The 6,886-nt window shown below is 28.6% G+C and overlaps 1 long non-coding RNA gene across 1 annotated transcript in view; it reads right to left on the reverse strand.

Annotated features, from left to right (window-relative positions):
- LOC106333940 overlaps positions 1–1,306 on the reverse strand; it is a 2,397-nt gene extending 1,091 nt beyond the window's left edge. The window contains exons 1-2 of the long non-coding RNA XR_001268495.1: positions 954–1,306; positions 736–869 (exon numbers count right to left, since the gene is read on the reverse strand). This is a non-coding gene — a long non-coding RNA (uncharacterized LOC106333940). The remainder of the gene's footprint in view (positions 1–735; positions 870–953) is intronic.
- Positions 1,307–6,886: the final 5,580 nt, after the last annotated feature.

Below are 6,886 nucleotides of genomic sequence, written 5' to 3' on the forward strand. Positions count from 1 at the left end.
TTATTTTGACATAATTTGAGTTTTCGTTTACATCAAAACTTATCATATTTTAGGATAATTTTAATTTAAAATGTAATTTTCATATTTTTCAAACAAATTCTAAAAATATTTTTTTAAATATTTTGTTATAATTGTTAAGAAAAAATATTGAGTTGCATTTCAAATAAAAAGGTAAAGATATTAAAAATATTCTAATTAAAATATGTAAAATTTAATATAGTTTTAAGAAAATGGTCAAAATAAAAAAATTACACATAAAATAATCATGATTTTTGTTAACTGGGCGAATCATTATTTATATGATATCGCACACGAAAGAAAAATTTTTGTTTTTAAAATTATCTAATTAACTCTATACTCATTTTTTTATATTTTTTATATGATATCACACATTCGTAAAAAAATAGATAGTTTAAGATGAAAAAAAAAAATATTTACTTAATGAATATAATATGAACGAAAATTACAAATACAACATTTAATAAAATAAATAATTAAAAACTGAAAATTCATATCCGCGCTGGCGCCCGGATCAGGGTCTAGTCTGTGTTATTCCTACTGTATCTGCAACACTAATTTACAGCTCAGCCTGAGGAGTCTCCATAGTTCCCCGATCACTCTCAGTCTGTTTTGAAGAAAAACCTCAGGTTTTTGCGATTTTAGGAGTTTTATGTTAGTTATCTTGATGGATTGTAGAGTTTCTATGCTTTAATGTTTTGATGATGTTGCACCAACCTGCAGTATTGCTCTGTAATTCCGGATGGGTCGCTCAAGACCTTTGGTCTCTACCCGGACCCGATGAAAAAAATAGGATCGTAGTTATGAATGTGTAAGTGAGCCCAAGCTATCATCCTCTATAAGTCCAGACACTGAAAAAACTCACTGAGATTGACTTTAAATGGCAGGGACATGTCATAATTTTAGTGAGATATAGTGAAATATGTAATCCATACCAATAGCAATAGATCCAGCAACCATTCATAAGATATGTAGGTCCTCTGTATTTGCAACTGGTAGCAATAGAAAGCTGATGTCATGGTCTACAGGCAGTTGTTGGATAGATGCGAGATACTCAGTCTTCCTTGATGTTTGATGTAATCTGCAACCAGATTCATCTCTTCAAGTGATATGAACATGTATTTTTCTCTATCATCCAATAACCCCTGAGAGCAGCCATGAATAAAAGAAGAGAAAGCAAAGATGAATCGGAAGAAGAAGAGAGATTGAAAAGGCAACTCTAAAGGTCTAGCATATATACTGGCAGTGGGATTAGCGGGCTGGAAGGATTGAATGTAATAACGGCTGATCGTTTCATCGCCGGAAACAGGATCGTTAAGGTTCAGATTTGTTTATACCGTCGACTAAAGCTCTAGGTCTAACTGAAGTCATACTTGTATGGGCCAATTTAGTCAGGACAAACAGAACCCATCATTGACATTTTATAATTAGTCCGTGTAATGATAAAAGGAGAATTGAAGAATGAGTAGCTGTCAGCTGTCATAAAATGTCCTATTCATAATGATGAAGTGGAGGGCTGCGGAGAGAGGCAACTCTCATTTATTATTATAGAGATAGAGATAGATAGATGCCCTATAAATATTTATAAAATTTGATTTAACATAAGCGAATGTTTCAAATTACCTTCACTAGGCACGGTTCTAACCGAAAGGGTCGACAAGTTAGACGATGTGTCTCACCTGATGGTAGTTAGTAACTTAGTATCATTGGTGGTGATAATAGGCTAGCTAATTCAGATCAAAGATGACGGTTGTTGCGTCGGCAGAAGAGGATGAGACGGAGAAGACGGTATTGATACCATTATTCGCTTTAATCTTCCATAACTTGCAAAACAATCTATTTATGATTGGTTAATGATAGTTATAGTTATAACTTATAATTCGTTGAGTTTGTGGTTTTTAGTGTTGAAATAAAGCGTTTCTTTGGTTTCTTACGTGTCCCTATTTATAATTTTTGTTTCCTTGTTTATAAATAACTCTTTCTCTTTGTGGTTTTAAGTTTTAAGAAATAAAAAAAAAGCCTAAGAAATGAAAATGAAAAGAAGATTAATGACAAACTAAATGATAATTTGCGCGCATGCGCGGGATGAGTTTTTATACTAATGTTTGTTCGGTAAATGGTTTTGACATTTTGCAACACTACAATCTTTATCGATTGTAATACGACAAATACAAATGTTGGTCTCTTAAGTGTATCATCGTTGTTGAAGAGTTAACATATTATATTTTATTTTACTTATTTTTTAAAATTTATATGCACAAAAGGAAACTAAGTTTTGTGGCTGACACAAATCACCAAAACCAGATAAGCAACATTGATTGTAAAATGACGAAAAATGATTAGGTTTTCTGCTCTCGATTTGTTTACAATTGACTCTCCATAAGTTATTTTATTTTCTACCTCTATAAAATTGTGTCTTCGTTCTCGTTTATGTTTCATTGATATGAGTTTTTTTAACTTCTTCTATGAATTTGGTGAATTACATAAGTGTCAATTTAAAAGATATGAACATCTGTAATAATTAGTTCCGCTCCAGATACATATCTAAGAATCAAATTTTTGAAGAAAATCACCGGAAAACTCTATTCATAGGTTAGTGATCAGATCTAATATATCAAACATGTTATAGAATATAAGTGCAAACTCAAAATATAAATGTATGTCTAGTATTTATTCACCAGTTCGGTTTAAAAATCATCTAATTCTAGAAGAATAAAACAAATTACTTATTTTATTAACCTATATTTTTGAGATTTAGTTACTTAAGAGTATAGCGATAAAAATATATATGTATATATATATAAATATATATATATATATATATATATATATATAATAGTTTACCATTCTAGTATATGTATACTATTTATAAACTAAGAAATGTTTGATGTATTAAATGATAAACCAAAAAACTTATAATAAAGAGTTCATATCTCTCATTGTTACAATTATAATAGCTAGATTGAGTATAATTAGGGAGAAACAAATATTAAACGAATGATCAAATATCTCATTCTTCAAACAAACTCAAAAAGATGTGATTGAAATTTTGTCATGATATTTCATTAAAATCTTCTTAAGAATAAAAATCAAGACTAAAATTATTTGACCTAAATGAAAATATATATATATTCCAATATTAAAAATCACTCCGATTTGAACAAGTGTATTTCTAGGATTGTCAGGATCAAATAACATATTAGAAACCACCTTTTAACAAAATAATTTGTATACATAAAAGTACAGAAAAATATATACATTAGAGTAAGCACATAAATCAAAAGTAATACCTTTTTATTAATTTACAATCACATTTTTAGTAAATAAATCAAAACAATCATTTTGTTTACTTTATATGGCATATAATTAAACTTTAGTGATATTGACATATATATATATTTATTATTGATACTTCCTACTCATACTATTTTATTAACATTTGTATATTTGCTGTTACAAAAATTTAAATCGTTAATCACAACACTTTTAATATGAGATTTTTTTATACAAATTTCAAAATTAAAATATTAAATTCTTAATAATTTTTTACTGCAAATTTTGAAATAACATATTTCTATATTTTTATATAGTATATAATTTAATTTAAATAATATATATATATAATATGAATATCTATATATGAGACTTCATATTCATACGATTTATGACCATTTGTATCTTCCTTAAACAAAAAAAAAGTTAAACCATTGATCACAAAATTTTCAATGTGGGACTTTTACCATTTTTAGTAATTTATAGTCGTTTTAAAAATTCAAAATATAACATATAAGAAAAAAATTAAGTTTTTTATTATATGTTTAATGTGATTGTTTAATTTCTTTTAATAATATAAAATTAAACATAAAAAAGAGGAGATACAATTGTTTTTATCAAATATGTATTTTCATTATCATTAATTGTCATATATATGTTAATCATATTAGGTAATTCTGTAGTTTTTATTTAAGGAAATAAAAAATATTCTTTTGTACACTACTAATCAATTGTATAGTTAGTTTAATAAAAAGTATAATATATATTTATATGGACCAACTTATTTTTCTAAAGATTCTGATAATTATTTTCGTGATGACACATGGCTACGAAAACATGTTGTAATGCCTTAGGATTAATATATAGGGGATGAAAATGAAATAATTCTTTCTCTTTGTTGATTCTTGAGACAATTGGCTGGAAATACAAAATCGAATGCAATATTAGCAAAATACCCTACGCGCTCATAAACCATCATACCCAATACACTTTTGGTCTCCGTTGACGGTTTTGCACATGCCCTAAACATTCATCATCTTTCTCTCTCTTTCCCGAGTTTCTTTCTCTTTCTTTCCCAAGTTTCCATCTCCGTCATATATCTTTTTTTAATCTTTCCTCTAAAAATTAGATCGCTTCTCCACATTTACTGAAGTATAAAGTGTTTCCTCAAACACACAATTAATTTTCTCATCGATGGTTTTCAACTAAAATCCAACATTAATCTTCTCATATTCAATTCATACTCGTCATTAACAATCAACTCTCAGATATGCCAAAAAGATTTTTTTCTCAATTTATGAATCTCCCACCGATAAATTAAAGATTATGATTGGTTGTATGAATCGATAATCTACAAAGAGAAAAAACACAATAGGAAACTCAAACGTATATTATTTTATGTTAACAGAGGATGTTTAATGTTAAGGTTTATTGTAAAATATTTAACGTTAAGCTTTAATGTTAAGCTTTACCCTAAGATGTTAAAATTAAATAATATATAAGTTAAACGGATAATGATGCACTTATCATGTAATGTTAACAATGACATAAAACTAATATCGTATTTACCATATAATATATAATGTTAACATTTTATGTTAAGCTTTAATGTTAAGCTTTAATGAAAATGTTAACGTTAAATAATATATAAGTTAAACAGATAATGATGTAGTTATCATGTAATGGTAACAATGACATAACTAAATTATGGATCATATGAGTTGTTAGTGAATAAACATTTTTTATTAGAAAAATATAACTAACAAGTAACAAAAGCAGTGACCTCATTGTAATATGTTATTTAAGGTGTACAACACAATTTTAGATGTAGTTTATTAGTTTATATATGATACAATAATAATTAACATTTAAGAATGTAGTAGTCAAAAAGATGTTAATTAAGTTAGACCGGTAAACTATTTTGTAACATCTAACAAGCTAAGTATCAGGTAATGCCAACTATTTTATTAACATCTTATCAACCATTTTTAAAAGTGTCAACATGTTTTATAACATATCAGACGAATTATAATACAAATCACATAAATTAACCTGCAATACTTTGTCAAATGTTACTGGTCTCTCTCCTTCTTCTCTCTTGCGTCCTTTTCTTTTAGTTTCTTCTCGTTCCTCAGGAAAAACAAATCAACAACATTAACCCCCCAACAAACATGGATTTCTTGAATGCATGTCCTTCCCTATTATGCACAGCATGTTGTCAACAGCCTCGTCCTCAACCTCGTCATCCCAAGAGGAGTCTTGGTCACTGAATGTTGTGTTTTCGATGATGGATACAAATTTGGCCTGAAAATATTTAGTGTAACTATTAACTTGCGTAGATAACGGCTAATATAAATACTAACACCCAATAATGTCAATGTGAGGCATATAGGTAGCGTAAAATGAAAATATTTACATGCTAACGAGAAAATAATGCAAGGCACATAGTTAGCGTCTATTATGAATGATAGCAGCAGCCGTTCCAGCTATGTTAAAATTAAAGTTAACCTATACTAGGAATGATACTGACCATTGAAACAATTTTCTATAGAGATAGCCAACGATGCCATGAATAGCAGTTTTGGGCAATGGTTAGCATGTAAGATGTAAAATACCAGCTATTAGATTAAGTACCTTACACTCTTCGTCTATTTCTCTGTCGTGTGCAGGGACATTCTCACCGGTTTCCATCAACCAAAACCATATCTCGTATTTTTTCTTCACTCTGAGAATCTGAACTATGATATATTGACTGAATCTGAAGAAGAATGATGGATTCTCTGATAAATATATAACCTTTCCAAACATCAAGTTCTGCAGAAATTCAATCTCCTTAGTTCGTGGTGAGAGAATTGATTCAATCCTTTTTTGGTTTGAGTTAGGAGTTAATCTTCTCTCATACCAGTTCTTCTCCGGCAATAAACATACGCTTGGGAGCTCGAACCTTCCACCTACAAACGAATATGAATGTTAAGCTAGAGAAAATTTTGAGTTCAAATAATTGGAGAAACTGGTATTTGTGAAAACAAAGAGAATATTAGAGTTTCAACTTACGAACGAAAGCAATGAATGTCAAACGAGTTATAATACAAATCAGAGAAATTAACTCGCGATACTTTCTCAAATGTTAGTGCCTTAGTGGTCTTTCTCAAACGTATTTTGGAGAGATACCAGAGATGGAGAAAGAAGATTATTGTGTGAACAAAAGACTTTAAGGTAAAAGAGAGAAGAAAGTTGATGGTTTGGACAGAGGTAGTTTTGGATATTAAAATTATCAATAGTGAATAGGTTATTTAACTAATTATACGTTTTTCTAGGTATATAGAACATAATTTCTATTGATTCTTTTGTTTTCTTTATAGTAGAAATGTATTTATTGTAAAAAAGTTTTGAGATGAATAAATTTAATATTCATTCAAAAAAAATAAAAATAAATAAGATTATGGTATTTCCGAATAATTATCAGTTGAACAAATCTTGTTACAGATTATGACCTTATAGCTTAGTGATTGATCAACTTCACCATCAAGATACGAAGCTATAGCTGTATAAGTCACTGGTATGCAACTCCGACAGAAAAAGAAAAATTAATGTA

The sequence above is a fragment of the Brassica oleracea genome, chromosome C3 (genome assembly GCF_000695525.1).
Source record: "Brassica oleracea var. oleracea cultivar TO1000 chromosome C3, BOL, whole genome shotgun sequence".
Classification (NCBI taxonomy): domain Eukaryota; kingdom Viridiplantae; phylum Streptophyta; class Magnoliopsida; order Brassicales; family Brassicaceae; genus Brassica; species Brassica oleracea.